The 12,655-nt window shown below is 36.9% G+C and overlaps 1 pseudogene across 1 annotated transcript; it reads right to left on the reverse strand.

The window, feature by feature from the left end:
* Positions 1–781: 781 nt before the first annotated feature.
* LOC309965961 (glyceraldehyde-3-phosphate dehydrogenase-like) lies at positions 782–1,664 on the reverse strand (annotated as a pseudogene). The gene has a single exon. The product of its transcript is annotated as a glyceraldehyde-3-phosphate dehydrogenase-like (transcript).
* Positions 1,665–12,655: the final 10,991 nt, after the last annotated feature.

Below are 12,655 nucleotides of genomic sequence, written 5' to 3' on the forward strand. Positions count from 1 at the left end.
GTCCAACATATTTGTTCTTTCTCCAGCTTCATGTAATTTGCATATTTGAAAAGCTTGTACTTCCTGACTATAGCTTGGTGACCTTGGACCAATCTTTCAATTTAGGTAATGTAAAATTTGAAAACTATCTATCTTTTTGGTTATTGTGGGGATAAAATTCATGTCGGGGGATTAGCACAATGCCTAACACATAGTAGGTGCTCAAATGTGGTAGCTATTTTTAAAAAGAAAGAAAGAAAAAAAAAGAGAGACCTTTGATAAACAATAGAAAATTGTGCTCTAGGAGTTAATCAGTTCAGTTACTGGGATCTTTGATATGGTTGTTAGGCACTTACTTATGAATCTATTTCCCTGTACGATTATCCAGGTTATGTTTCTGTTTTGACTGTGCCAAATGCCTTGCTTAATCCAGATGAATATAAGCCACCTCTTTAGAACTTTTGTCCAAAGGAGAATGAAGCTAGTCTGACCTGACTCATCCTTTATAAACTCCTCCTAGCTTCTGCGGATCTCCACTTTCATTTCTAATGTTCGCAGACCATCTCTTTTTTTTTTTTTCCTTTCCTTTTTGACTGTGCACATTGTTCTCTATTGGTGATACATGACCAGGGAGGGCTCCCTAATCCTCTCCCTCTTCTTCAGGAGCTCTGGGATGGAAACTGTTGAGGATGGGATATTCTCAGTGTGTTGGGGGATTGAGCTGGGGCAAGAACTCCTTAGGAGCTGAGGGCTTCTTTCTTCCTTATCTTGTTTTCACTGAGGCTGGTGGTCCAGGGATCTCTTACTCCTTGGAAGCCATATGGACCATAAAGCCCACCACCCTTTTGCTGTAGCCAAACCCATTGTCATAACAGGAAATGTGTTTGACAGAGCAGCCACCGAGGGCAATGCCAGCCCAGCATCAAAGGTGAACGTGGGAGTATCACTGTTAAAGTCACAGGAGGCAGCCCGTCCTCAATGTAACCCAGGATGTCCTTTAGGGGGCCCTCTATTGCCTGCTTCACCACCTTCTTTCTCAATGTCATCACATTTGGTGGCTTTCTCCAGACCACAGGTTAGATTCTTGACTCATTGGAGCTGGGATTTGGGATCTGGGAGGCCATGCCAGTGAGCTTCCAATTCAGCTCAGGGGTGACCTTGCCCACAGACTTAGCAGTGCCCATAGAAGCAGGGATGATGGTCTTCTGGGCAGCCCCACAGCCATAATACCACAGCTTCCCAGAGGAGCCATTTGCGGTCTTCTGGGTGGCAGTGATGGCATAGACCGTGGCCATGAGTCCCTCCATCATGCCAAAGTCATCATGGATGACCTTGCCCAGAGGACCCAAGCAGTTGGTGGTAGAGGAGTCATTGCTGACAATCTTGAGTTTATTGTCATACTTCTCATGATTTATGCCCAAACATGCGGACATCGGCAGAATGGACAGAGATGAGGATGACCCTTTTGGCTCCATCCTTTCATAAGCCCCAACCTTGTCCAAGTTAGTGAAGACATCAGTGGATTCTACAACATATTTAGCACCAGCATCACCCCATTTGATGTGGGTGGAAGCTTGCTCCTAGAAGATGAAGATGGGCCTTCCGTTGATGACAAGCTTCCCATTCTCAGCCTGATTGTGTCATAACTTGCTATGGGTGGAATCATACTGGAGCATGTAGACCATGTAGCTGAGGTCAGTGAAGGGGTCATTGATGTGCAATATCCATTTTGACAGAGTTAAAAGCATCCTGGCGACCAGGCATCCAATGTGGACAAATCGATTTACTCTGACCTTCATGACTGTCTCAGGGATGGGGCCAGTATTGCACAAGAAGATGCAACTGTCTGTCAAAGAGGGAAGAGCAGAGAGCCCCACTTCTTTAATAATTATGAAATTGTGCTTGAGATTCACCTGAGGCTTTAAGGTCTAAAGTTTGTATGTAGCTAATTACTGTCCTTTTTAAAAAATAAGAACCACTGTTTATTTGCAGCCTTGTGGCACCAAGACCGTCGAAAACAGCACAATAATTTCAAACACAGGTTTTTTAGTAGCCTGAAATGTAGCCTCATTTAATTCAACAGGTGCTTTCCTATAATTCATCCAACTACACATAATAGGAAGTTCCTCTTACCAATAATGTTCGTTATGCTTTTTTTTCAGTCTGAAGATCATTCTCAACACATAAAAATTATGTATATATAAAAATATATGAATATATGTATATAATTTTATTAGTTCATAAAAGAAATCATTACATGTCAAAATTTCAAGTTTACTTTATTACCCTTGCCCTGGAAATTGGCATCCGTGCATCTAGGGTTCTAAATGTTATTCCCTGCTTGCTCTCAACTGTTTTCGTGAGTGAATCACTGGGCACCACCTACACTTTGTTCTCATGTCAGACCTGCAGTTCTCCATAATAGCATCAGTCTCACAGGTTTATCTGTGTACTTTTTTCCTTTCTCTTTCACATCCAATTTAATCATTTGATTATGCCAGATACAGTTTAGACAAATACATTCTTCCTTGCCCTTATGAAAATCACTCTAACTGAGCTTGTCAAGTGAAGCTTTACCTTAGAGGCACCTATATTCATACAAATTAAGATATGGTCAATAATTATAATAAATTCCTGTTCATTAACAGTTCCTAATTTATTATTACTCCTTAAGATACTGTTGTTTTTAATTTTTTTCATGTTTTTCATAACTGAATCACACATTTTTGCCTTAACGTAGCATCAAGTCAACAAGCCTTATCAAGTTAGTGGGGGGAGACATTGTCTGTCTCTGTCTAGGCTAGGTGCCTCACAGACATCTCAGTAACAGAAGTATTTCATTGTGTAGGACACTTGGTTTATCAAATTAAATGCATATTAGAGAGCTAACTGGGAAAAAATAAAATTACAACCCCACAAAGCCATTAATTAAAGTTATCATAAGAAAGGATTATGATGACTTTCTCTTGCACATTAGACTGTGTGCTTTTGTTTTTGTTTTTTGTTTCTTCCTTTTCTTCCCTTATCCTTTCAGGTGGCCTGGAATTCAGGATAATTGCAATTGCCCCTCAGGTGCTTTAATCAGAAAAGCTGGCTATCTGGGGAGACGGTGGACTTGTGTCCAGAGACCAGCTCTGAAGATTCTCCTCAGTCATGACAGTTTTTAAAGGGAAAAATGCGGGGGGAGGGGGAAGAATCTCAGTGAATCATCAAGGCAGGAGGTTGGGTTCTGCCTCTCCATTGAGTGTAGACTGGCTTTCTCTTCAGATGTTATCTTGCCTGAGTGATCTGCCTGCAGCATTGCTTAGAGGGGCTACTGGGGGAAGAGAGCTAGTCTTCTTTTTATCTAGGAAAAGAATCAACAGGTTAGACAAGGCATGGTGTGCATTCGGGAGAGCATAAGTCGTGAGTTAGTTTCAATTGCTTAGTGATCACATTCCTTAATTAGGTCCTTTTAAGGTTAGAGGGGAACAGAAATAGGCAAACAGGAAAGGGGCAAAAGAGCTGCTTTCATTGTAATCTCCTTTGCCTCTCTGCTTGCTTCCCGTCCTCCACAGCTTATAGGTGGAGGCAAGTATAATGCCACTCAGTGTCATTGCTTGGAAGTTTAAAATTTCAACACAATCAACTAAAGCATCAAATACAAAATACAAACCATCAGCATGCATTATCTACAAGACTTATCTGCAGATTGGTTAGAAAGGAAAGAAAAAAAGAGAAGAAATATTTTCTAGGCACACTTCTTCCCTTCTAAAAATCTGGGTCCAGTTTTTCCGAATGAAAGTGAATAGAGTCAACGCTAGGAAAGGTGGTACTTAATGTTTACCTCCCTTTCTTCCCAAATAGGCTTCACTGGATTCAGATTTAATTATTTTATTCTTCCCTTTGGTAGTAAACAGATACTCTTGGTCCCATTTTCTGATGATTGCACCCTGATTTTCCCTTGAGAAAGTACTACTTTCCCATTCTCTCAGTTTATGGGATCCGGATGAACATTGCACACAGGAATGGCTTCCCTCTGCCTAGGGATGAACACTAATCCAAGTTGGTCCATTTAGAGCTAGTACTGGGGGCTTCTGATGAAAAGAACAGAAAAGCAAGGTTCTTTCTCATGCAGTTGCCAAGAGAGTATAATGCAGATTAAAAGCCTTGACATCTATTTTGCCAGCAAGAGGAAGTATGAAGCTAAGAAGGAAGCCCACACAGCTCAAAGCATCGCCAAGAGATGAAAAGAACAAGTCTTAGTCTTGATAAGGACTTTTGAGTACCTGGATTCAGCTTCTCCTAAAGCCACTTATTTCTAAGAATCTTGAGCTACGTAATATATTAAAGGCCTGTTTTTGTTTAAACGTGGGGAGATGGAAGGTTTTCCTATCTCTTACGAATGAAAGAATCTTGCCTCATCCATAATTTTCCTCCCAAAACATCTCTCTTCATCTTCCTGAGCACTGAAAGACATATCATTTATCTGCTGTTTGTTTTTCCACCTTGTAAAAAAAAAAGTACACTTAGAGACCTGTTTGTCTGTATTGCCTCTTCTCATTAGCCTCATTCTCATGTCGTGCTCATTTTTTGAAAATCTTATTACTGTATTCCCTGGGTCCTGAAAAGTGATTGGCCCAATACTAGTAAGCATTCCTCCACATTTCTCTGTCTCCTGTATTGGAATTTTCCCACTCACATAGCCTTTAGCTCATCATGTAACTTCTCAGAGTTACTTATCTGATTTACATATCCTTTCTTGGTTATATGTGAAATCCAGTCATTTTACTCTAACCTTTAAATTTAGTGTAAAAATAAAGGCCTTGTTAATTGAGAAGGAAATTGAAATTAATGTCTTTATTATGAGGGAGGGGGACCTTAGGAGCTCAGTGTCTTAAACATCGAGTTGATTTCCTCACCTGCAAAGACTTTAGTGTCAGTATTTAAAATTTGTAGTTCATTAAAAATTAAATTTTAGAATACTAAAAGTATTACAGTTTATTCATGTATTTTTAAAAATTTAAATCTTATTTATCCAATTGTTAATTATTCTTAATAGCATAAAAGGGTCTTTATTTATTTATTTTTCTAATTCACTAATTCTCTTTTCTGAGACAAAAAATCAGGATACTTCTCCTCACCTCACACTTCCCTTGGTACTATTCCTTCCCTCCTCCTCCGGCTCTTTCTCCCCCACTCCTCCTTCTTTATCTGACTAGATTCTTTCAAAGAGCCTACTTTACATTTGAATTGCAACACATACGTTTTAAAAACTGGTGGTAAAATAGCAGTATGTTTCCTATTCATTTCTTTTAATTTTCCATAATTTGGATCTCAATGAGCTGTTATCATATACAAACAGCCTGGCCCCTTGAGCTGTTCTGGGATGAAGATAATTGGTACACATTGTGATTGTTAATAGAGAATTTGTTGTACAACACATTCTTTACAATGCAGTGAAGATAATTATAATTGGGGGCACAAAATAAAACCTGCTCCAGCTAGGAAATTGTTCAGATACACATGTTATTTTTATGCATCTCCTGGGGAAAGGGCAGGCCATGTCAAGGACTTACATTTGATATTAAAATATCAAATTGTCAAATGATAACACCTTCAGGGAAACATGCTTAACTACCTATTCAAATTACATTTTAAATATTTCTCTCCAAGTGAAAACGTATCATTTTTAATATCCTGAGGCTGTTTGTCAAGGTGGTTAAAAGGGTGAGAAGCTATTAAGAAAAGCACATTTTTGAAAAGGACACATAATCTCTGCATTGTGTGTAAATTATGGTAGCAAACCAAGTCCAGAAACATATACATGGAAGGAATAAAGAAGAAAAAATAGTTGCGATGAATAGGGAGGAAAATGAAGTGAAAGTGTGACAAAGCATCTTTTTTTAAATTGTGGGAAATGTCCTACGTGAGACGACTGAATTTGGAGAGGAATCCAGAGAAAAGAGAAATGCCAGGCATATTGTCTTTCTTTTCAATCAATGTAAAGGATACTGTTGTGAGCCACACTGGCCCCTTTTCAGGACTGAAGGAATTATGCCCGCGGTTGCTGGGAGTATGACTGCTGACAGCTCTTAACTGCTAACCCTCTCCAGAAATCGCCCTAGGCTAGAGAGAGCTGCCTCTGATGGAACAGCCTGTATCCCATGACTGGTTGGTCCCTGAGGCCAGAGGTCCAGACTCCTTGACGCAGGGAGAGCTATCTCTGGAGGGCTTTCCCAGCTTCCCTGTGGGGACAGCTGCAACACTTGCTGAAGATGAATCAACTTCTCTCTGCCCAACTCTGCTTCCTTCCTGTCCCTTGCCCTCCCCAGGTGTGGATCCTGAGGACCTCAAATAAACGTCTTGCATGTTAATCTCCAACTCAGGGCTTCCCAGGAAGCCCCGTCTGCCACAACGTATGCAATTATTTCTCTGGTTGCTATTGTTTATTGAGTAAATATTATGCATTAAGGACAGTGTATGCACTTTACATGGATTATTTATTTTGATCCTCATGGATTCCAAGCCACTGGAGTTAGCTATGGAATGGTAATGGTGGTCTCATGGAATATGCCTGCTCAACGGACCAGATTTGAGTATTGCCAACCAAGGAAGCTGTCATTTCTTTGTTTAAACCCATCACTCTTAGATTAATGTATAACATCTGTTTTTTTGTTCCTAACCACTCCTCTAATTTCCTGCCACTCCTACCTTGCTTCCTATGATGATCCACATGCTCTACCTTTTTTCAGTTCCTGTGACTCAGCAAACCCCTTGCAACCTCATGGCCTTTGAAGATGCCATTCTGTTGACAAAGGATACTGTTTTACCCAATGTTTCTACCCCATTTGTCAGTTTAACTACCATTTATCATTCACTGTTCTCTGAATTTCATTTTTCTCAGAAAACATCCTCTGAAATACAGATTAGTCAAATTTGACTAATACATAAACCCTCTTAGCAGCCAGGCCTTCTTTGGGGCGCTTGTCTCAGTTGTAACTGAACGATTCCATGCACATTTTTCTGTGAAGTAGGTACCTATTTAAAGGGAAGATTGATGGGGTAAAGACATGTGCAGTGAGCTACATGAGGTCAAGGACCATTATCTCTCTTATTTACCACTGTGACTTCAGTACCAAGCTCTGGACTTGGCATTTCTTAGATATGTGTAGAAATCACAGAAATTTATTTCTCTGCCTTTTTTTTTTCCCTCTGCTTGCATTTTTTTTTTTTTTCCGGTACGCAGGCCTCTCACTGTTGTGACCTCTCCTGTTGCAGAGCACAGGCTCCAGACGTGCAGGCTTAGTGGCCATGGCTCACGGGCCTAGCCGCTCCGCAGCATGTGGGATCTTCCCGGACCGGGACACGAACCCGTGTCCCCTGCATCGGCAGGCAGACTCTCAACCACTGTGCCACCAGGGAAGCCCTCTGCTTGCATTTTTAACCATAATGTTTTTCTCCCCTTTCCTTGCTAAGATGAACACACATATACATATGGACATGTGTGTATATGTAGGGGTGTGTGTGTGTGTGTGTTGGTATAAAATCTTCAGATTCAGTTTCAAATTAACTTTTTGTCTTAGAATAAACACTCTCTTTAAGCTGACTTTATATATTCCTGTTTTGATATGAAAAATAGAGACTTTATATCCAAGATTTCAGGATATGCCTCACAGCTTCCTCTAGTTACGTGAGTATGTTGCCATTTCCAAAGTCTTTGAACAATTAGATTTAATCACTTATTTCTACTATACACAATGCTACAATACACAAGAGCTTATAGCTATAAAGCAAACTATTTTTGTATTTTTAATTGATTTTATTTCCTAGGATAGACCAAAGAAATGCTTGTAAGAGATGAGTAAGCCCTCTCTGGATTGAAAAATTTTTAAAAACTTAAAGTCCTTCAGCAACTTAAAGTGATAATGGATCTTTAATTTCTTTAAGTATTTTGATTTCTCTGAGTTCCCAGTTGGTTTTGAAGACTCAGGTACAAGTAAAAATATTATCAACCTAGAAAGTGAATGTGGCTAGCTGGGTTTGGTTTTCTTCAGTCTTTCAGGAAATGACAAAACGTTCAACCTTTTGAGAGAACTTAACTTTATGTTCCTATATTCAATGCTGACACTGCTAAAAATGAATCATTAAATGTGAGATGAAGGCTAAATGGAAAAATGTTTAACCAACTGTCCTTTCCCAGTGCTACATTTATAAAAAACTGTATTTTGGATATACAGAATATATTGCAATGGCTAGGATATAAGAGGACCAAAAAAGATATGTGTCAATTGTTGAAATTCATTTATAAAAGCATTTTGCATACTTATAGAAACAAATTTTGATGACTGGAATGGTATGTTCAGGGGATAGGAAGGGGAGGTTCTTCATTAGTTAACTGAATGAAAGATTTCTTATAAAGTGCAATAATGGCACTCATTACATACTTCAAGAAGAGGAATTGAATTCAACAGGGAAGGAAAAAAGCTAATTCATCCTTCTTGTAAATCCATGAGCTTTGGTTGCATGAAATAATAACCTTACTTACATAGAATTCAATTAAAAGAGGCTTTCAGTTAATCAGATTTATGTTCCCAGAGTTTTACTTTGGAAAAAAAATAAAGAACCCAAAGACCAACCAGTTAAATAAATATGTGTATGGTTCATGTTGTTGATTGATAGTTTAATCCTAAGATGTAGATCTATACTACTAAAAACATATTTATATATTTTATGCTAGACAATGAGGAATGCCACTTGGGGTGATTTAATTTTTGAAGAAATGTTGAGTGCCTAAGATATGCCAGATGTTAAGATAATCACTTTGGATTAAATGGTAAACTAAAATAGATATTATCTCTGTCCTCATAGAGTTAAAATCTAGTGAAGGACATAGGCATGGGAAAAACTTATTTTTAAAAACTAGGTAAATAAAGACTCAGTTAAGTACTATATGGAAAGTTATGTGATGCTTTGAGTGTGCAATAGACCTAATTAGGAAGGTGAGAGAAAGCTTTCCCAACAAAGGAGCAGTTGGAAAAGGAGATGAAGAATGATGCAATTATTAGTTTAAGAAAAAAGAGAAGAATTTCTTAAGAGATGAGCTTTAGGAAATTGCCTAGCGGTCCAGTGGTTAGGACTCTTCGCTTTCACTGCCACCAGGGCCTGGGTTTGATCCCTGGTTAGGGAACTAAGAAAAACATACACATGACTGGAAATATGATAACTTTTAAAGTGGTAGAAATATTCCCATCCAAAGAGTTTCATTTCATTATTCTTTGAACAAATATTGTCTAGTTATAGCAAGAAATCATCTAGATTATAGGAATGTGGTGATGAACAAGAAAGACAAAGTTCCTCACCTTGAGGAGCTTCATATCTGGTAACCCAAAACAAGTTAACCAATAAAGAAATAATTTCATATAATAATAAATTCGGTATAGAAAATAAACTTAGGCAAATAAAGGCTAGAGAGTGAATGTGACAGGAGGTAATTCTTTAGAGATCCGTGAAAAAATGTTAGCATAAGGAGGAATATGAGGAGGGTAAACAAGGTGTGAGCAATAATTGTAAGGTCCCTGCACCAGACACTTCATTCTGAAGGGCCAGGGCGCTTGGAACTTGGTGTGGATATAGAAGAGAATGCAAGTTGATGAGGATCTTGGAGTCATAGACAGAATTAGATTTGTACAAGTCCTTCTTGACTGTGGTCAGGAGTTTGGGTTTTATTCATATCAAAGACTTTGGAAGGATTTATGCAAGAAAAAAGAATTAGTAGGCCCTAAAAGTAATTTGGCTATGAATTGATGGTAACATCAATGACAGTGGTAGTGAGAGAGAGAAGAAGTGAGATTTGGGATGTATTGAGGATAGAAGGTTACTGATGGGTTGGACTTTCAAGGGCAGGAATAGAAAGGAATCAAGCAGAAGTGCTAGGTTTTTAGTGTGACCAACTGGGTTCAGCATGGTGCCATTACCAAGGTTTCACCATATTCAATTAAATCCTCATATGTCTTTCACCTTAACACTTGACCACCCATCTATACATTCTTTTATTGTAATATTGAGTGCTTATTTTGTACCTTGCAAGAAGCACTACCTTTTAGGGACACAAAGATGAAAAAGATAAACTATGTCCCCACCTTACTGAAACTTCTATTCTAAATAGGAAGAGATAGACTGGAAAAAAATACATAAACAAAACATCCTACAGATTATGATAAAGGAAATAAAACAGCTCCTGGGATAAAGAGTATATCATGGTACCTAAGTTAACTAGGATGGTCAGGGAAAAATTCTTAGGTGGTACCCAAGCCAACATCTATAGAATATAAAGGAGTCAGGCATATAGAGAACCTGGGGAGGGTTTTTAATTTTTTTTTAATTTAGCATTTAATTTTTTTTTCATTATCTACCAAATGAAGACTTCATGACTCTGACTCTGGTAAGACTAATTCTTATTATATACTCTTAAGAACAATATTACCACCGTCATCTTATTTTCCCTACTGTAGAGCATTAACTTCTTTTGATCTTTCTTTCAAAGTAATTTTCATATTCTTATTGATTAAAAAAGTAACCCAAAGCTACACTAAATCACATTACAGAAATACTAGTTTCCATTTACTTTACCATTCCCTCTCTAAAATATACATTGTCAATAGTTTTTGTATACTATTTCACCTTTTAAATATACATGTTTATATACTATATTTGCTCTATTTTAACAAAACGATACAGTATTAACTATGTTCCTGTAGTGCTTGTGGGTTTTTGTTTTCATCTGTTTTTATTTTTCACCTTGTAATAATATCTTGGATAGCTTTCACTGCCAACACATATGGAACTTTTCATTGTTTTTAATAGTCACATCATAATCCATTTATGGATCTAACATTGTTATTTAGTTTCTCAATTTAAGAATGTTTAGGTTCTTTCCATTTTTCACCATTATTATGGATGATTAATGAAAAGTTCTTTGCAGTTGTGGGGTGTTTATAAAGAATGTAGCAGAAATGTTAGGTCAAAAAGGTATGCATATTTTAAATTTAATAGGTATTTCTATATTGCATTCCAAAAGCTTATATCACTTTCTATATGAACAAAGCATAAAAGTACCAATTTACAGTTTTCTTTCATAAGATTACATATTAATGTATCATTTTTATGTTCAGTTCCTTGATAACCAATGAAGTGCATGTTGATGCTGTCTCTCTTCTAACAGATTCCTCACTTCTAACTTCATTTATAAATGGTAATGCTTTAATGGCCATTTGTCTCACCATTCTAAATTTCTTTCTGAATTTCATGTATTTTTATTGTCCAAACATGCCTCACAGACGCAAAACCCCAAATCAAACCAGCTTCAAAATTTAAAGGAGGTATTTGCATTCTTAGCAATGAACACAATTTGGAATATGGGAAAAACTTTGTGCAAGGCTAGTATTTGTGCAAATGAAAGAGAGAGCAGTAGAAGCTGACACTGTAGTACTCTGCTAGTGGCAGTCAATTCTAGAAGTTCCCATTGGAAGATATTCCACAGAGATATCAAAAACAATAAACTGTGTACAAGGGTCAACAGGGAATATACTTCACTATTATTGGGTAGAGCACCTATATCTGTGTGGAAGTTACTGAGGATTTTCCTTTACACACGTGATGCATTTTTCAAGTGTTCCATGAATACTTAGGAGAATAAATCTGTATGTGTTAGGTTTCATCTATTAATTCTACTTTATCAATCATATCATTCTTATCCTTTATGCATTTTATTCAATATCTTAAACTGGAGCAACATGTTCCAATGAAGAATAAATAAAGCCACAAGTGACATAATGACATTTCTTCTGGAGGGTTGATATCAGTATAACACACTGGGAACTTCTGTTAAAGTTTGATTTTGAGAAGTGTGGCTGTTATATATACTTTATATACTTGAGTATTTTCTCTATTATATACAGATAATGGTTTCATAAATGTCCATTAATGTCATTTACATCTCTAATACATTTGTTGCTTTATATCTTAAAATGCTTTATTTTAATTTTGCATATAGATATTTATTAATCAGGTCTTTACTTTGGATGTAGCTTGTATCAATTTAAAATGATTGTCATCTTCCCTTTGCATTACATTCTGATTTATCTGCTGAATTCTTGTTTCCATATTATTGTCTAATGCACATTTAGGAATCCTTTTTTTTTTTTTTTTGACTAGTTTCATTTTCTTTTAGAACTGTGTAAGTAGGAAAGCAAGATATAGTATTTTGGTCTACTTCAAGAAATCATGCTTTATAATGTTGGAAATTGCTGTTTATGTTTATTAGAAATTTGCTTATTTCATGTTCTTCTGCTGTTTTGTTTTTTGCCTTTTGTTTTACATTGATTCTATTTCCTTTCTTTAGTTTCTTAATTTTTAAAAAATATACTTTGGAAGTTGATGTGGTAAAGTCTGTTTTTAATTGTTCTGGTGGCAACCCTTATGTTATAATTAACATCGTTATGATTAAATTCATCTAACTTCAGATTAGAAACAAAACAGTAGCTTTTGACTTTTCAGTATTTAAAAATGGGAAATTTAGAGTTTCTTTATTGAAGTATAGTTGATTTATAATGTTAGTTTCAGGTGTATAGTATTGTGCTTCAGTACTTTTACATATCATACTTCATTAAAAGTTATTACAAGATAATGCCTTCAA

This window comes from Leucopleurus acutus (assembly GCF_964270905.1).
Source record: "Leucopleurus acutus genome assembly, chromosome: 8".
NCBI classification, from domain to species: domain Eukaryota; kingdom Metazoa; phylum Chordata; class Mammalia; order Artiodactyla; family Delphinidae; genus Leucopleurus; species Leucopleurus acutus.